Source organism: Tupaia chinensis, unplaced genomic scaffold (genome assembly GCF_000334495.1).
Source record: "Tupaia chinensis unplaced genomic scaffold, TupChi_1.0 Scaffold144578_1, whole genome shotgun sequence".
NCBI lineage: Eukaryota > Metazoa > Chordata > Mammalia > Scandentia > Tupaiidae > Tupaia > Tupaia belangeri.
In genome coordinates, this window is record NW_006204438.1 from 98,607 (window position 1) to 117,901 (window position 19,295).

The following is a 19,295-nucleotide window of genomic DNA, read 5'->3' on the forward strand; positions in this document are numbered from 1 at the left end:
CTGTGTGTGAGGAAGGTTGCTGAGACGAAGGCAACAGGATCAACTATGGGGTGGGAACAGACGCTCAGAGAACATCTGGGAGAAGAAGGTGATTCAGAAAACTTTGAAGACAGTATGGAAATGCTACATAAACCTTAAAATTATTTGATTGAAATTAAGATTATGATTCATGAAATCAAAAGAAAGCAGAGAGTTTGAAGACTATGCAGTTGAGAATGAACAATCAAGATTTCTGGGTATATGGATGACATTTTAGAGAAATTTTTGGAGAAATTAAAAAAAATTATTAGCATTTGAAATCTTTTGTTACTAAATTTTGATGTAAATATAATATTTGAGGAGAACAGTTGTGTTAACTTCTATAAGTTGTTTTTGAGGAAAAAAGTTAAAAATAGAGCCAGAAGATGGTGTCATGATAAAGCACTTTTCTTTGTGTAGCTGACAACCTGAGAATGTCCTGGATATGTCCTGAGACACTTTGCAGAGTCCATGTGGCGTGTGCCCCAACCCAGGGCTGGATGAAGCTGTGGGTGGATTGCAGAGTCAAGATCTTTGGGCAGTCCTTTCTGTCTCTGTATCTCTAATACTATACTACTCTTTTCCATGGAAGTAATAAGCGAATAAACTCCAGAAAATTTTTCAAAAAATAAATGTGAACTACACAGTAGAAGTTTGGATGCGGAGTCAATAGAACTTTGAGAGGTTGTCCCTGTAGAAAGGTAAGGTGCACACAGCACTATCTTCAACTAACAAACCATAAACACTGTTTTTTTTTGCACAAACATAAACATGATCCTTGCTTTATATGTAAAACTGGGGTCAGGAGCATCTAAGGAACTTTGTACACAGCCAAGTGACTAAATTAGCAATGGAGGGAAAAGGGTTTTCTGTGCAGAACTAGGGATGGCAGCTGGGGAAAAGAAGAAGTAGAAAAGGTGAATTAGGATAATGTCAAGCATCTGCAAGGAGGAGATATTTGGTTCAGGGCAAAAATCTGGTAACTTACCCAGGAATCCCAACATTCCAGTTGTTAAAAGAAGAGCAAAACAGGACACACCAAGAATCACTACAGTGAGACACCAGGCAAATGGAACTGAAGACCCTGCCCAGAGAGAAAAAGAGACACTCAGGAGACCAGGAGAGAAAGACTGAATGAGAGCAGGGTTTAGAGGGAACATTTCCATAAATTCAAGACCCTAATTCTTGAATGTATTCAAACTTGAAATCAACATGGAAAGGGTCATTGAATATTTGGAAACAAGTTTAACTGAGAGTTGGATGCCCGAGGTCAGTTCCTATTCTGTTTTCTATATCTCATAGGGAAGTCATTCTAACTTTACCAAATTTGAAATAATCCTCAGATCATCTCAATGCTTTAATAATATGTACTGGGAGACCAGCAGCTGGCATAATGGTTGTGTTGTTGGACTCCCATGTAGTCAACCATGGTTAGAGTCCTTAAATTCTTAGCTTAAATTCTTAGCTTAAATTCATGCCAGGCATGTGGGCATGCCTGCCCAAGATCCCAAGAGGTGAATGGAAGAAAAGGGATTGTGGTGTGGTCATCTCCCTGGGAGGTGATTCTTGCTTTCTATCTCTCTGTCTGTCTGTCTTTCTGGTGAGTGTACATGCCCTATAGCAAAAAACAAAAACAAAAACAAAAACATAAAAACCCTCAAAAAATATTAAGAAAAGAGAATGTGTAGTAGGAATATTAAATATATAGGTCTATTTTTAAAAAGTAAAGATTTTTCAAAACTAATACTGTACTAATCATTTTATTGATCCACAATCATAAAATATGTGATTTTTACAAGTATCATGTTTCCATATGTGCAATCATTCTTTATTTTTTCTTTGGCAATCTCATGAAAGTGGAGCAAGCTATTTGAGCTATTCAGGACAGTGGTTTCTGTCTCAAGTAACTTTAATTACATATACAGAGGTTAGGACACTGGAAAATAGTTAAATGCTCTACTAAACTTTACCTTTTTCTGCATGGGATTCAGTTCTTATCTTTGTCTTCTTGGAGTTTGAATATTTTTTCATATCTGTATACACTGGTTCCTTCTCTTCCTCTGGATATTAAAGCAGAGATGTGAATACTGTTTTTTATTTATGCTGTTTCTCTGAAAACATGCAGATTTTTGGGAACCAGCAGTTAGCGTAATGGCTATGTCGCTGGACTCCCACGTAGTCGACGGCAGTTCGCGTCTCGGACCCAGTGGCTTAAATCTCACGCTGGGCGCGTGTGGTGCGTGCCCAAGATCCCGAGAGGAGAATGGAGGAGAAGGGATTGCGGCATGACCATTCCCCCTGGGGGGTGATTTCTTGCTTTCTGTCTCTATGTCTCTATCTGTCTGGCGAGCACAAGCGCCCTATAGCGAAAACCTCTCCAAAAAACAAAATGCAGATTTTTTGTTTAATCAAGAGGGAGAGAGAGAGAGAAAGAGAGAGAGAGAGAGAAAGAGAGAGAGAGAGAAACCCACAGCAGGACTCTCGTGCCATGATCTAACTTGTGTCAGGTCCCTAAACCATGGGCACAAGTGTGTTTGCCTGGCATGCTGAGTAAGACCCCAGAACACCACCCAACACCTTTACCATGTGGGTCCAGGCATGGATGTACACAAACACATTCATGTGAAATACATATCTATGCATATTATTGTCTTACTATGTAGTCTATAAGGTAAATCTTTAATTAGAATTCAAAATCTTGGATATAAGTTAGTTATAACTTCAATTCTAAGTTAGAATGAAATCTTAAGAGAGAGAAGAAAATAATATCTAAGTTCAGTAGGATCAAGAGAAAAAAAATACTTACCATCCTTTTGAATCTGGTTCTCAGAAGGAAGATTATTTTCTTTTATACATGTATACTCTTCATCCATTTCTGAAAAGGAATGCAAATACGTTCACGGGAAACACATATCTATGCAAGTTATTGTCTTACTATGTAGTCTATAAGGTAAATCTTTCATTAGAATTCAAATCTTGGAAATAAGTCATAACTTGAATTCTAAATTAGGATAAAATCTTAACAGAGAGCAGAAAATAATATCTTGGTACAGTAGAATCAAGGGAAAAATACCATCCTTTTGGTTCTTTCTCAGAAGGAGACTTCTTTACTTCTATACATGTTGTATATTCTTCATCCATCTCTGAAAATTTTTGAGGTATAATTCTAAAAGATGCACATATTAGCAATTTTATCTAAGAGCAATGTTTTCAGGTTTTGCACATGTAGGGTCTCTGTTATTGTTAAAATTACTATATGGTTCCATTTAACTTCTGATGTGTAAAATTTTAGTTTGAAGTTTTATTCTAAGAAAAATGATTGCTTCAAATTATTAATTTTTAACCAATTATTATTATCAGCTATAATCATGCAATATTAGGTCCTTTGATATTCTTATTTTAAGCAGTACTAGGTCTTGTCTCAATGTATTATATACTCTACTTTTAAAAGGGTAGAAATTTTGCAGTCTATGAAATATTTATGTCACTGAAAAATTGTCCCTTTCCAGGAAAATTCTGAGATATTTTTATGAGTCATTTATATTGTGAAGATAGAGAGTGTAACCTAGTGAGTTATTGTAAAACTTCCCCTCCATGGTCTCTCTTTATATTTTTACTTGCCATCCGGCTTATTATTATTTTTAAGTCTCAAAGACAACTTGCTTCTCATAACTTGTTAAATGTTCTCATTACCTTTACCAACACTGCATTATAAATGAACATTCCTACACGTACGGCTTATATTGGTTTAACATACTCCTACAGAGTGTTCTGTTTAATTCCTGTAATATTTGAAATGATCAAAAAAAGCTCCATATTTTCTATGAAGCATTTAATTTTTCTTGCAAATATTTGGAAAATATAATTAATTTGTCTTAATCATTTAAAATATTATTTTTATGATCAAACAAGTTTCTGTGGAATGAAATTCTCACTACATAAACTTTTCTATGGTGCTAGCAGGTGGTGTGAGTAAGGTACTGAACTCACACAGGAACTATATTTTGAATTCTGGACCTGGGGGTTTTCTTTTCACTCTTCCTCTCTTTTTATATTTCTCTCTATTTTTCTCTCTTTCTCTCATCAAACTGAAGAAGAATGATAAATGAATTAGATTAATGATTGTTTAAAAAATTTTTTGCAATTCTTACACTCACGTGTTTGCCAGTGTACTATGAAATTAAATACTTTCTATATAATTTTATTTCCTCAGGAAATTATTTCCCATTTTATCTTTTATAATATGGTTAGAATAAAATAGGTATGTTAATAATTTCACAGAAGAATACTCTGCATAAAATAAACATGATTACACAGAAAATATTATAATACCTTTAAAAAGCCTTTACTATGCCTGGAGTATCAAAGAAATATGGAAACTATATCATGTAAAAGTCTAGATATAGAGTGAAATAGAGAACCACTATTGTACAAGTAAGAAAACATAATTTGTTAAATAATAACTTGAATGCTCAGACCCTGTTAACACTGAAGTGTCCACTTACTCTACGACAATACTTTGACCAGGCAAGAGATATTTGAAAAAATTTGATGACAAAACTGTCTTTTATATTCTGCAGTAAGCCATGAAACATTGAGTGAAGACAATTCTCCTTTACCTGAATTTAGAAAATGAATTGTTTGACACCTTTGCTGCAATATTATGTTTACTTAACAGTTTTACAGAATCTCTTTTTTTTTTCCCTGTGCTCTGTATATGACAATCAAGAGATGGCACTGGTAACAGCGAGCTGTGATCAGAGTAATAGATGTAGATAAAGTTGTTCAATACCTGGTCAGAGAGGTGAAGTCTGCTGGCTGTGGAGTCTGGTCCAAAGAGAAGTGGTGGGTGGTCCTGGTGGCCAGTCAGAGCAAAGGTGTGTGAGCCGGAACAGAGGATGATACTTCTTGACTCTACATCTTATCTGCTCTTATTACCCAGTAAACGTCAGCCTTGTTCAGCTACATGTGAGAATGTGAGCTAGCCCTATTAATATTTGAGCCTTGAGCTTTACCTATTTGCATTTTTCATTGCTGAGGTATATACAGGTTTTCTTTATTGCAGAGGAGATGAATGAGCAAGATAACTTAAAGTGCCATGCCCATTTTACAGAAAATTTTAATCAACAAGCACATTCCATTTAAAATAATGATAATAATAATAATTATAAATATTACCAGGACTAACATCTCCACAACCTTCACCAAATATTGAGATTTTTAATATAATCCTTGTAACAGATATCAATGTTTTAGGGTCTAAATAGGAAAATATTTAATGAGATATTTGAATCTATTCTCTAAATTTCTAGATAACTGACCATGTACAAATATATGAATTCATAGGTGGTCCTTCCCCACATTACCTAAAGGTGATTTTATATAAAACATCTTAAGGTTTGTTAAATTGAAGGCCATGCACTGTGTGGTTCCTTTAAACTATATTTAATTTGTGTTATTATTTGCTACTATTTTTTCCTCATCACAATGTTTTAAAAGTCTGTTTTTTTTTTTTTTTTTTCCGTTCAGTCTGGTGTTCCATAAGGGATAGACGTAATCCAAACTTTGAGCTTTGATGTTCTTGGACTCCTTACTCCCCTAAACTACAATCAAACTTTGAAGAACAGAAATATGAAACATGTTAGCTGCCTCCTGAGTGGTCTCAAGTGGAATTCTTACGATGTAATGGGTTAGCAATGACAGTAAAATTAAATTCTATGAGATTAGACTCACTATGAAAAGACAGAAATTGGTTTTGTTTTGTTCTCATCAATCAATAAAAAAGATAGTTATTATACTATTTTAATCACATATATACATTTATGCTGAAAAATAGATAGGATTGACACTTTTCCAAAAATGTTTTATTGAGTTGTAGATTCGAGAGTCTCTGACTAAATAAAAACCCATTTTGATGTTGAAAACGGCATTTCAAGGCACCAGCAGGTGGCATGGTGGCTAAGTTATTGGACTCCTACAAGGCTCATCGCAATTCAAGTCCTGGACTTGATGACTGGAAAATTATGCTGGGCATGTGTACATGTGTGCCCCAAAACCTAGGAAGAGAATGGAAGAGAAGGCATTGTGGCATGGCCAACCACCCTGAAGGGCGATTTCTCACTTTCCCTCTCACTCACTCTTTCTGTCTCCAACAAGCACATGTGCCTTAAAACCAAACTCAAAAATCAAAAACACATTTCCCCATATGTTTCAAAACAGAGTAAGTGTAAGTAAAGGACAACTTGGGTCATGTGTCCTATTCTAGCTGTGTGTTCTCTGTCCTAGTTACTCTCCCCTTTCATCCTGCTCTTCAGCTGCTGCAGGCCCAGTACAGAGCAGGCACCTGGCAAGGCATCTGCGTGTCTGTCAAGGCAATTTCTTTACAGTCATCAATTTTATCCATTTAATCAAAAAGTCAGTGATGGGATCAACAGATGGCATAATGATTATATTGCTGAACTCCCACAGTTGACCACAATCCCATACATGAGTCCCAGATGCAGCCGCTTAAAACATTGCTCACGTGTGCATGCCTGCCCAAAATCCAAGAGGAGAATGGAGGAGAAAGGATCAAGCTATGGCCATTCCCCATTAGGGGTAATTTCTTGCTTTCTCTCTCTGGTGAGCCATGCCAACCTATAGTCAAAATCTCTCTTAGAATTAAACAAATGAAGGACCAGCAGTTAGTGCAATGGCTATGCCTCTGGACTCCCATGTAGTAGACCGTGGTTCTAGTCCTGGACCCAGTGGCTTAAACTCATGCTGGGTGTGGATGTGTATGCATGTGTGAGCTCAAGATCCTGAGAGGAGAATGGAGGAGAAGGGATTGTGGCGTGGCTATCTCCCCGGGGGGTGATTTCTCACTTATTGTCTCTCTCTCTTTCTGGCGAGCACACGCACCCTATAGCAAAAACCTTTCAAAGAAAAAAAAAATTAAACGAACAAGCAAAAATCAAAGAAAAGGTACCAGCAGTTGGTGTAATGGCTATGTCGCTGGACTTCCATGTAGTGGACTGTGGTTCGAGTCTCTGACCTGGTGGCTTAAATTCACGCTGGGCGTGTCTGTGTGTGTGCCCAAGATCCCGAGAGTAGAATGGAGGAGAAGGGATTGTGGTGTGGCCATCCCCCCCCTGGGGGGTGGGGGGATGATTTCTTGCTTTCTATTTCTCTGTCTCTCTGTTTCTGGTGAGCACATGTGCCCTATAGCAAAAACCTCTCCAAAAAACAAAACAAAACAAAACAAATAAAAAAAGTAAGTGTTCTTAGCCATTTGTTAATCACTGTCTTCACTGTTGTTCTTTTTAAGAAAATTTTCTTCAGCCAAAAATATTTTGTGATTATTTACATCATGAAACACATATGCTTATTTCTAAATATTTCAGCAATTCTTAAAACTTTCATATTCAACACAGTTCTCTAAGTCTTCATTATAATCATCTTTCAGTTTACTAATTATCTTGTCCCAATTTTAAATAATATTTCAGACAGATTAATAAATCCTCTATAGAATACCAGTAGTTAGAGAAGCACTCATGGATTTTAGCTAATTTAATACTGAAATAAATTGAAATTTACAAAACATAATCATGACATTTATTGTAATTGGGTAATATTAAAATCTAGTGGGCATTGATAACTTTTCAGTGGATTATGTTTTCTTATAATTTCACAAAATATACATATAAATAAACACAAACACTTAAAAACCTCATAGTGCATTGAAGAGGCTGTCATGAATGAAATAAATTTGAGAGGCTCAAAGTTAAATAACTGGGCACTTGCATTGATTCTTTGTCTTAGCTTTTATAAATAATGCTGCCATAAACATGGGTGGGCAAATGTCTGTCAGAGTGACTTCTTGCCCTCTAAGTAAACACCCAAGAATGAAAATATTGGGATGTATGAGTGGGGGGCAGGGGAAGGCTCAAGCAAAAATGTTTAACAGACACTAGAATACATATAAACAAGGCAATACATTATGATATGGTATGCCACAACACAGGGGAAAAGGTTGGTGATTTTACACATCTATATAATAGTATAACAAAAATGTACTTTGATAGAAGTACTCAGCATAATGTAATGTCTTTGTTGAAGTTGACAGATATTTAATAGCTTGGACCTGATTTTCTTCTACTATATGCATGTTAGAAAAACCATCTTGTTGGGATCAGAAGTTAGCGCAATGGCTATGTCACTGGACTCCCACATAGTTGAACGTGGTTCGCGTCCCGGACCCGGTGGCTTAAAACTCATGCCGGGTGCATGTGCGTGCGTGCCCAAGATCCTGAGAGGAGAAAGGAAGGGAAGGGATTGCAGTGTGGCCATTGCTCCGGGGGGTGATTTTCGTTTTCTGTCTCTCTTTCTCTCTCTCTGTCGAATGCATGCGCCCTATAGCAAAAACCTTTCTAATTAAAAAAAAAAGAATAAACCAGAAAAACCATCTTGTACCCCACAAAAGTGTACAATTAAATGCAGATAAATTATGGAATTTAAAAAAGTTTCAAAATATAAAATATAGGAAGTGTTAAGAAAATGTTAACATCGAGAATATAAAGTTTACCATCTGAAGTATATCATTTATTTAATAATAATCTTGGTAATGTAATACTTTCCAAAATATTCTTTATTATCTATTTGAACAAAAATTTAAAATCTTTTTTATTGAGAGGTTTTTGTTATAGGGCGCATGCGTTCGCCAGACAGACAGAGAGAGACAGAGAGACAGAAAGTGAGAAATCACCCCTGGGAGGATGGCCACGCCCCAATCCCTTCTCCTCCTTTCTCCTCTCTGGATCTTGGGCACGCACGCACACGCGCCCGGCATGAGTTTTAAGCCACTGGGTCCGGGATGTGAACCACGGTCGACTACGTGGGAGTTCAGTGACATAGCCGTTAACGCTAACTGCTGGTCCCCCAAATTAAAAATCTTTTTATATTTTTCTTGCTTCCCTTATATAGTAAGCCCAATGTAACTTATTTCACTTTTTGTCTTATTATTTTAATAATGTGAGCTAATAAGTCACATTTATATTAAATTCTTTGCTTTTTTATGGAAGAAACACTTTTACTATATAGGCAGAGTTAAGACAAAATTCTGACAAGACAATAATCATTCATTTAGAATGATCTAAACAGCAAAGATTTGTTATTAGCATGCTTTTGGAAAATTGTTGTCGGATTTTGCGTATTCTCTTTTTTTCAAATGGCAAATGAGGCCACATGTTAAATACTTTACCAGAATTCCATGGAATGAAAGTTTTAAAAATTAAATAATTCATTTTGAAAGCATTTCAGATATATAGAATATTTGCAAAGATAACAGAATTTCCTTATGGCCCTCACTGATTTCCTTTCATGTTATCATTTGCATCACCTTTATCAAAATCAGCACCTGAACAGTGGTACATTACCACTAACAAACCTCCAGACTGCAATGATTCAGCCTAGAATACATCATGGCATTTAATGATGTTTTCTTGTCCTGTGACATGTTCAGTTTTCTTTAGTTTCCCACGATGTTTTGAGTACTGGTGAGGTATCATTGAAGAATGTCTCTCAATTGTTTATTTATCTTTTATTCTCCTCACAAATAGCCTGTGGTTATGGCTTTGTACAAGACTACCACAAACGTGAAGTATGCTGTTCATTAAATCTTCAAGGGATACATGTTAACCACATTGCATCATATTAACCTTCCACTTGGTTAAGCTAGTGTTTGCCAGATTTCTCCACTGCAAAGATACCACTTCCTCTTTCCATACTCCATTCTTCAGAATAAAGTCATTAGTGCAACTCACTCTTGGTGGGATTAAGCTTCAACTCTTGTTTGAAATTCACTTGTAATTAATATTTTAGTTTTTTATCTGTTTATTTTATTTAAATAGCATACATTCAGGATACTATTTTTTTACTTCATATTTTAATACAGTACTGCTTTAGTTTGCTTCCTAAGTTGAACCAGTTTGGCTCTTTGTGAGCTCTTTCAGGTTAGCTCTTGTGTATGCCATGCCCTCATCTTACTCTTGTGTGTGCCATGCCCTCATCTTACGCAGTGTAAGATACTCAAACTGGTTATGCATTTTCTGTGCTTTCATTCTTGAAACACTCCTTTCTCTGAAGAGCTCTAGTTTCCTTATTTGGAGAACTGTGTTAGAAAGTAAGTTTTAGATGTTGGGTCTGTTTGCAGTTTCTGAAATTCCATTTCTTCAATATTTATTAGGTGGATAGATCCGGCTAACACACTAGGCCATGCATGTGCATATATCTCAGTTTTTATAAACTGATCTGTTTTAAAATAAGCTCAACTTAATTCATCATGATGTCTCTGAACCTAATCCAATAGTATAGGGTTGTTCTAATCCTCATTTTTAATGGTATTAGTTGTAATGTTATCTCTTTCATTTCACATTTTATTTTAGCCTTTTTTCCCCCCTATCTTTTTCAGTTATTTAGCTGAAAGTTTGTCTTTATTGTTTATCTTTTAACAACACCAATTCTTAGTCTTGTTGATCTTTCCAATTGTTTTTCTAGTCTGTGTTCTGTTTATTTCTGGTTTGATCTTCATATTTTCTTCCTTCTGCTAACATAAGCTTTGTTTTTCTTTTTCTATTTTCTTTGTGGTGTAATGTTCTTAACTTGAAATAGCTCTTTCTTTTTAATATATATGTTTATTGCTATAAATTCTCCATGAGATTTTCTTCTGGTAGTCTAGAAATTTTGACTTGTTGTTTTTCTGTTTTTGTTAATTTCAAGATATTTTTAATTTCCCTTTTTGCTTTATAATTGACTCATTCATTGTTCAAGAGCATGTTGTTTAATTTCCATATATTCGTAAATTTTTAACAATCACTCCTTTTATTGATTTTTTCATTCTTACCAGTGGGACCAGAAATGGTACTTGACATGATTTTAATATTAAGTTTGATAATACTTGTCACGTGGCCTAACATATGATCCACCTTGGACAACTTTCTGTGTATTCTTGAGACTAATAAATCCATTCTGGCTGTTGAGTGGGTGAAATGTTCTGTATATGTCTGCTACTAATAGATTCATTTGGTCTAAAGTGTGACTCAAGTTCTATATTTTTTTAATAAATTTTTCTGTGTGGATAATCTTTTTTAAAATATGTTTTTATTATATTTATTTATTTATTTTGAGAGAGATTTTTGCTATAGGGTGCATGAATTCACCAGACACAGACAGAAAGTGAGAAATCACCACTGAGGGGCGATGGTCATACTACAGTCCCTTCTCCTCCATTCCCCTCTTGGAATTTTGGGCATGCATGCACATGAGCCTGGGTTGTTTTTAAGCCACTTTGTCCAGAATTCGAACCACTGTCCACTGCAGGGGAGTCCAGCAACGTAACCATTATGTCACCTGCTGGTCCCTAATCTGTTTTTTTTTTTTTTAAAGCAAAGTATTGAACTATTATAATATTGTGATTTATTAATCCTTTCAGATTTTTTTAATGTTTATTTTATATATTTAGTTGCTCTATGTTGGGTAGCTTTATGTTTACAATAGTTTCATGCTCTTGACATATTAACTCTTTTTTTCTTACCTTATGTCTTTTTTTTTCCTGTTTTTATAGGTTTTGACTTAAAGTCCATTGTTTAAATATAAAAATATAGTTCCCATTGCTATCTCTTCATTTCCACTTACCTGGAATATCCTTTTATTTCTCTTTACTTTGTATCTATGTATGTCTTCAAACATGAGCAAGGACTTACAGCCATAATATACTTGGATATTGTTTTCTTATATATTCAGGGACTGTATTTTTACTTGGAAAAATGTAATCCTTGTACAATCAAGGTAGTAAGTGATAGATTAAGAACTAATGTCATTTTCTTCATTTCTTTCTGAGATTTCATAGACACCTCATTACCTGACTCCATTGTTGTCTTGCTTTCTGTTTCATTATCTACAATTCTACCTTCTGAATCTTTTCTTTTTCATACATATACAATCAATTTTTGCCTTGTGGTTACCATGAGATTTACTTAGGACTATTAATACTTATAGTAGTCTATTTCAAGCTGGTAACGTTTTAACTTCGCTTAAATACAGGAACTCTAAACCTACATGCACACACCCATGTCACCTTTGATGCATTTAATGTCATAAAGTACATAATTTTTAAAATGTATTTTATACATTCAACCACTGTATATTGTAACAGCTTATAAAATAAATTTTCCTACCATGAATACACTGCATATTAGTCCAGTTAAAGATATTATAATACACATCATCAACAGATGATTTTCCATTTTTGTATCCCTTAAAATATTTCTTCTTTATTTCTCTCAATTCTCTTTTGTAATTTTGTAATGTGTTCTCAATTTATTTTAAGTAAAGTTTTTATTAATAGTTTTGTGTTTTGACCCATTCCTCACGATATGATTACATATTACCATAACTGTCCAAAGTCCAGAGTATTCTTAATACGATCCTGCATTGCTTACACCATTGAGTTTTTTGCTTTTGTTTATTAATTTGTGGCCTTTGTTTTATCTTTAAGAACTCCCTTTAGGTATTCATGTGAGCAGCTCTAGTCGTGATAAACTTTCTTAGCTTTTATTTGTCTGACTGTTTTTATATCTCCCTCATTTTTGAAAGATTGTTTTGTTGAATAAAATATTACTGGTTGACAAGTTTTCCTTTTTTTGATCTTACTCAGCACTTTGAATATTTAATTCTTCACATTTCTGAAGTTTTTTTAAAAAAATCACCAATACACTAGAGCAGATGACTAGAGCTTAAGCTGCAGACTTTCACATGGTTGACTGTCATTCAAGTCCCAGATCTATCAACTTGAAAATCACTCCAAGTGCATGTGTATGGATGCCCAAAATCCCAGGAGAAGAATGGAAAGGAAGGGGTTGTGGTGTAGCGATCCTTCTAGGAGGTGGTCTCTCACTTTCTGCCACTTTGTCTTTCTACAGAGAGCACACACATGATGGCAAAAAAAAAAAAAAAAAAAAAAAAAATCCATGGATAGTTTATTGCACTCTATATTTAATGAATTTTTTTTACCCATTGCTGCTTTTATAATTTTTCCTTTGTCTTTGATTTTTGTTTGATTACACAGGTACTGTGAGATTTTATTTTATTTTACTTTATTTTGGATTGAGTTTCTTTAGATTTCCTCTACTTGGATGATGGCATTTTTTCCTAAAGCAGTGGAGTTTAGGGTCATATCTTTAAATATGCTTTAAGGCCATTTCTCTCTTATTTTTATTGAATTCTTATTATGCATAGGTTAGATATCATGATGGTGTAAATTTTTAGAATTCTTCTTCACTTTTTAAATGCTTTTTCCTCTTACTGGATAATTTTAAACATCCTGTCTTCAAAGTCACTGATTAATTCATCAGTTTGATCAAGCCTACTGTTAAAGACTTGTATTAGATTTTTCATTATAGTCTTTGTATTTAAGATTTTTATTGTGTTTAAAATCTCTTCCTGACCCAAATAAAAACCCTTCACCACAGCTTTTCTTGACAATCCATTGTCAAGGGTCAGCTCTTCCAATTTTTCCCAGACTGGTGAAATAGACATATACAATGATTTGAAAATAAGATCTTTTCTTACAGCTCTGGGTTGAGTAAGAGGACTAAGACCTGGACTACCACAGTTTCAAGATCTACACTCCTAGATGTGAGGTCATACATAACTTGAGTTTTTCTGTGTTTTGTATGAGATTCACACTGAAGGCAGGAGACTGAATAAAGTAGATCATCCTCCTCAATGTGGGTAGATGTCATCCCATCAGTTGAAGGCCTACCTTGAATAAAAGCCTGACATTCCCATTCTAAGAAGGCTTGTACATAAGGCAATCTGCACACTTATGCATCATAAACCTTTCCTAGCCCTGTTGCACACTGCCTCAGACTTCATTGGCTCATAAGTTCTTCTTGCCTTATGTTCTTTACACAGGAACATCAGCTCTCCAATGCCGGGGACCAGCCTCGGCGGGGGTGGGTTGGTTCGACGGAGGCGACGCTGGAAGAAAAGAAAGACAAAGGCCTCACGCTTTTTCATGCACGTCCTAAGCCGGACACTCCTCTAAGATCGCTCTCTGAGGAGTGACAACTGCTAGGAAATATCGTGCCTTTTTATTGAAAATGGGATACATGCAAGTAAATGGGAGAGGGGCTACGTGACCTAATGATCCATTCATAAAGTTTTAACAATAGAGATCAAAGATTCTATTCAGGGTTTGATTAAGGGCAGGTCGATACAATTCAACAATAGATTGATGTAAGCAAGCTTTTGGGAACTTCTGTTCTGGGAGCGTGGTTTCGGAGAACAGTTTCAGCAGGCAGAGTTAATTATCAGCCAGTACTTGGCGGCAGTCGTCTTGCGGTTACTGGTTGCGTTGCTAGAAAAGAAAATCTCAAGTACAGATATTAGTTTTTATAAATCTCAATAAAGAATGATATTTATATAATTTCATAGAGATGTAAAATTAATTAAAGGAATCCTAATATATTTACCTATCCTGAAAGGGTGAAGTTAGTGTTCACTTGATGCCTTGCCAGCTCACTGAACCGACCGGAAGCGATGCTCAAAGGTCAAGGGGCTCAGACGGGTCCTGGAGCCCCGCCGAGTCGGACTCCTCCACTCCAAGGCTCTCCTGCACCACGGGCACACAGAAGACCTTTGACATGCTCATCTCCATAATCATTCCAGTAAATTCCTCTGAAACTTAAAAAAACATTCCAAAAACTGTTTTCTTTATTATCTTACATTTAATAATATTAATAAACCACTATTAATATGTGCTACCATTTAAAATTTATAATAAGAAACCAGCAGATGGTGCAATAGTTACATTGCTGGACCTTCACATAAGTGACTGCAGTTCAAGTCCTAGATCCAGTGACTGAAAACTCACACTGGCTGCATGTGTGTGCCCACAATCTTAAGAGAAAATGGAAAAGAAGGGATTGTGGTATGGCCATTCTCCCGAGAGGTTGATTTCTCACTTTCTGTCTTTGTGTCTCTTTTTTTCTCCAGTGAGCACATACCCTATAGCAAAAGATCTCTAAAAAGTCAAAGAAAAATTTTAATCTATTTTGAAATTTCTTTTATAAGTTCATTTATTTGTTGTTCCATAAGGAATAAAGATAGCACTTCCAATAGTGTTTTTATGCCATTATCTATTCTAGCTTCATACCTCTTAGATTATGGAAAGTGCATACAAGATTCATGTGTACAGGGAGGCCCAAGCTGCCAACTTGGGATCTTTCCACATGGGTTCAGTTCAGCAGTGCAGAGCATTGTGTTAGTGCCATTCCACATTATGTATCCTGGAGATATTTAATTTTTAGTCTAAATTCACATTCTATTCCAGAATTCCATCTATATTACATTATATGAAATGATCCTGTCTCGTTAGGCTCCTCATGGCTATGAAAGATTTTCCTTATTTCTGATGATCTTGATGATTTAAATTTGTACTAGCTAGCTGTTTTGCTGACTGTCTCCGAATAAACTTTGTTATAAACAGAATTGTGTTCTCTATAAATATACACGTTGATACGCTAATACCTGATGTTTCAGAGATAGGGTCTTAAAGAACATAATCAAGATTAACATAAATCATAGGGTAAGGCCCAAAACAGCATGACTGATGTATTTGTAAGAAGAGAAAGAGAAACACCAGGGAAGTCTTTATGTGGCCACGTGAATGCAGAGTGGTAAGACCAGAGCATACCAAGGAGACAGCCAGAACCTCAGCCCTGTGTGAATGAGTGCGGGAGGAAAATGCCAGCCAATTGAGCCAGGCAGGTTGTGCTACCCTACAACAAACACATTGACACCAGCTTCCACAGGTTTCCTTGGATGGTAAAAGAAGAAGAGCATTGGATTGCCTGGTTAAGTGCAAAACTTTTATGCCTGGAAAACACACTGTTATTTGTTCAAAGCACTTTGAAGCCTCATTTTGACCTAATGGGACAAACTCTAAGACTTAAAATTGATGCTGTTCTGTGGGAAGCTGCACACCAGCGAGTCTGCCGAGGTTTCTCAGAGAGCAAACAATTACCATGATTGGTTCCCTTCCAAAAACCTGACCTTCGAAACCTTGCTCTGATTGACCACTAGAATCCCTCAAATTTGCATATCCGGCACCTCATGATTGGTCCAAAAGCAACCAATCATAACCCACCGTTAACAACCAATCAGGGCCCACCGTTTACAACCAATCACAGTCCTCCGTTTACAACCAATCACGAGCTGACACTGCATTGTCTCCAGACGACCTGGGAGACCCTGAAGAGCTGTAACACTACATCGTCTCCGGACGACCCTGAAGAGTTGTGATACCGCGTCGTCTCCGTGCTGCTCACAGTAGACGACGCGACCCTTAAGAGCTGTGACACTGCGTCGTCTCTGTGCTGTACCGTGCTGCCCACAATAAACAGACGACACTGTCGTCTCCGTGCTGTAACACTACGCTGCTTGCCCCGGCTCTCACTCCTTCACTCAGGAAACCCGTTCGGCTGTCCCCCCGGGTCGGGACACCTGGCACCCGAACAGGGACGGGACACCTGGCACCCGAACAGGGACGGGACACTGTTCCAAGCATTTTTGATTTTTATATCCACATAATGTCTATGAAACTCAAGTCAAGTAATCTTCTGAAGCAAAACAGTTATACTCTACTTGGACATTCTACTAATAATTTGAAAATAAGCATACTAGTAGTCATCAAGTACTACTTGAACACAGGTAGGCCTTCAGGTATCCCATGAAGGTAAAAAAATGTTTTAAATAAATGAAAAAAAGGAGAATAATTAAACTTAAGAAATAGCAAGCTTAAGGAAGAGAATGAAAACTTGCCTACAAAAAGAATACAGTCCAGCTCAAAGGTGGATTGAAGCCAAGTGTTTGGTGAAGAATTTAGAAGTAAATAACTTATTACCTAAGGGTACATCAGAACACATTTACCAACTGCCTTAAGCAAGCTTCCTTTGAAAGATTTCAAGATTCTTGAACAAGGTCAACAAGAAAACTTTATCAATTCTCTCAACCTATATAGACCAATAGTACCTTCATTTAAGTTTAGCCTATATAGGACTTGATGCCCACCCTTCATTCTATTCAGAGGTAAAGAATAGAAATTGAGTATCTAATAAACTTGTATTTGAAGTAACCTTCTTGGGTAAATATGAAATGATTAAACAAAAGAAAATTGTTTATAAAAGTTTTGTTTGAAAATAAATGTAAGTTCCTTACAATCAAAGAAAATGTTTAAAATGTTTCCTAGGATATTTTGTTTGCAAGGGGTCATTTTTCTTTTCTTTTTAGGTGGCTGGTAAAGAATAGCCAATGACAAGTGACATGTTTAATTTATATTTGAATTTTCTTTCTGTGTCTAAGTTGGGGTATTATGTTCTAAATAAGGTGCTATTAGAATGCAATTACATTCTAAATAAGGTGGCTAAATTGTGGTCTAGGGTCTTGTTGAAACTATGTTAATGTGATAAAAATTATTAATTAGCTTAGGACATTTCTTTTTTTGGAGAAGTTTTTGCTACAGGGAGCATGCGCTCACCAGAAAGACAGAGAGAGACAGAGAAATGGAAAGTGAGAAATCACACCCAGGGAGGGAAGGCCACGCTGCAATCCCTTCTTCATTCTCCTCTTGGGATCTTGGACAAGCACGCACACATGCCTGGGGTGAATTTAAGCCACTGGGTCTGGGACTTGAACTGCTGTTGAAACATGGGGGACCAGTCACATAGCCATTATGCCCACTGCTGGTCCCAGCTGAGGACATTTCTGAGTAATTCATTGAAGACATAGCCTCAGTTCTCCTTACTATTTTCAGTAATATTGGAAAGAAAAAAGATAAATTATCTAAGGAATTAAAAAAGAAAAAGAACTAGACTGAAATATTTGGGAAATTCTCAGCCTATCCACACTGGAAAAGAGAGAAAGATAGAGTGCATATTCTATAGAGAATACTAATGATGTGACTAGAAGTAATTTGGGAAAGCGTTCATGGATGTGACTCATAAACTTAATCAGTCATTTCAGCAGAAAGCAAGCACAGAAATGTGAATCTACAAAAGAAACACTGTGCTGACAATGTAGGGGTCAGATTAATTAGGATAGAATGAAAGAAGGCTACCAAACTATGAGATTCTACAGGATGAGATGTTGCAGCTATTCAGCAACAAATTTGTTTTATTTTCAAGAAATGGGAAGAATATCCCCCACAGAAATCCAAAGATCAATAAAGTTATCACCAACAACACAAGCCCAAGTGGTTAGGCAATCTCCAAAGTTCATAAGGCATGGACGTCTCCTCCTTTGTTACAATGGTACACATGGAACAGAGCTACTGGTCAAGGTCCTGGAGGGCAGAATTGCTTTCCAGTTGATTGAACAATGGTGTTGTCCCAGTGCGCAGAATATTGAGTCAGAGAGAATTTTTCTCTGGCTTCAAGAGCTAATGGAATTTGCTTTGCTAGGTTTGAATTTACTTGGGACCCATCATCTCTTCTTTTTTTATATTTCATCCTTCTGGAATTCGATTCATAAGGTAAGCCTGTCTAATCATTGTATTTTGGAAGTACGAACTTGTCTAATTTCACATGTTCATAGCTGGAGAGGAATTTTATCTCACAATAAAACACAGAACAATTCTTACACGTCTTGATTTAGAGATATTTAGATGAAACTTTTGATTTGCAAATGATGCTAGAATGAGTTAAGTCTTTGGAGTTGTTGGAAGGAATTGAGTTTTTTTGAATATAAATGGGATATAAACTTTAGGTGATTATGAGCCAAACGCTATGGATTAAATAATGTTCCTCTAGAATTCACTTGTTGAAATCCTAATGCCCACCCAATGTGACTGAATTTAGTGAAAAGACCTTTAGGGAGGTAATCACTGTGTGATATATGAGTGAGATCCTAGTATATAAGGAGTTCTTTAGAAAAGACAAGAGATTATAGTAGGGATATGAACAGACAAATAAAAGGCACATGAAGATAGGAAGAGGAGAAAGCTGTCTATAAGCCAAGCAGAGAAGTTTCCTAGTAATCCAATCCTGTCAGCATTTTCATCTGAGAACTTTGGCCTCCAGAGCTGTAAGAAAATAAATTTCTTCTGTTTAAGCCACAGTCTGAGGTGTTTGGTTCTCATCATTCTAGCAAACTGATGAATGCTATCTGGAGATTTTCACATAAGTAAACTGGTTCTTTTGGAAGAAAAACCTGAGGTAGTGTGCCACTTCATCACATCATGT

General features: G+C 36.2%; 1 pseudogene; it reads left to right on the forward strand.

Moving 5' to 3' along the window:
- The first annotated feature begins 15,660 nt into the window (after positions 1-15,660).
- LOC102489638 (THAP domain-containing protein 2 pseudogene) lies at positions 15,661-17,098 on the forward strand (annotated as a pseudogene).
- The last annotated feature ends 2,197 nt before the right edge of the window (positions 17,099-19,295 follow it).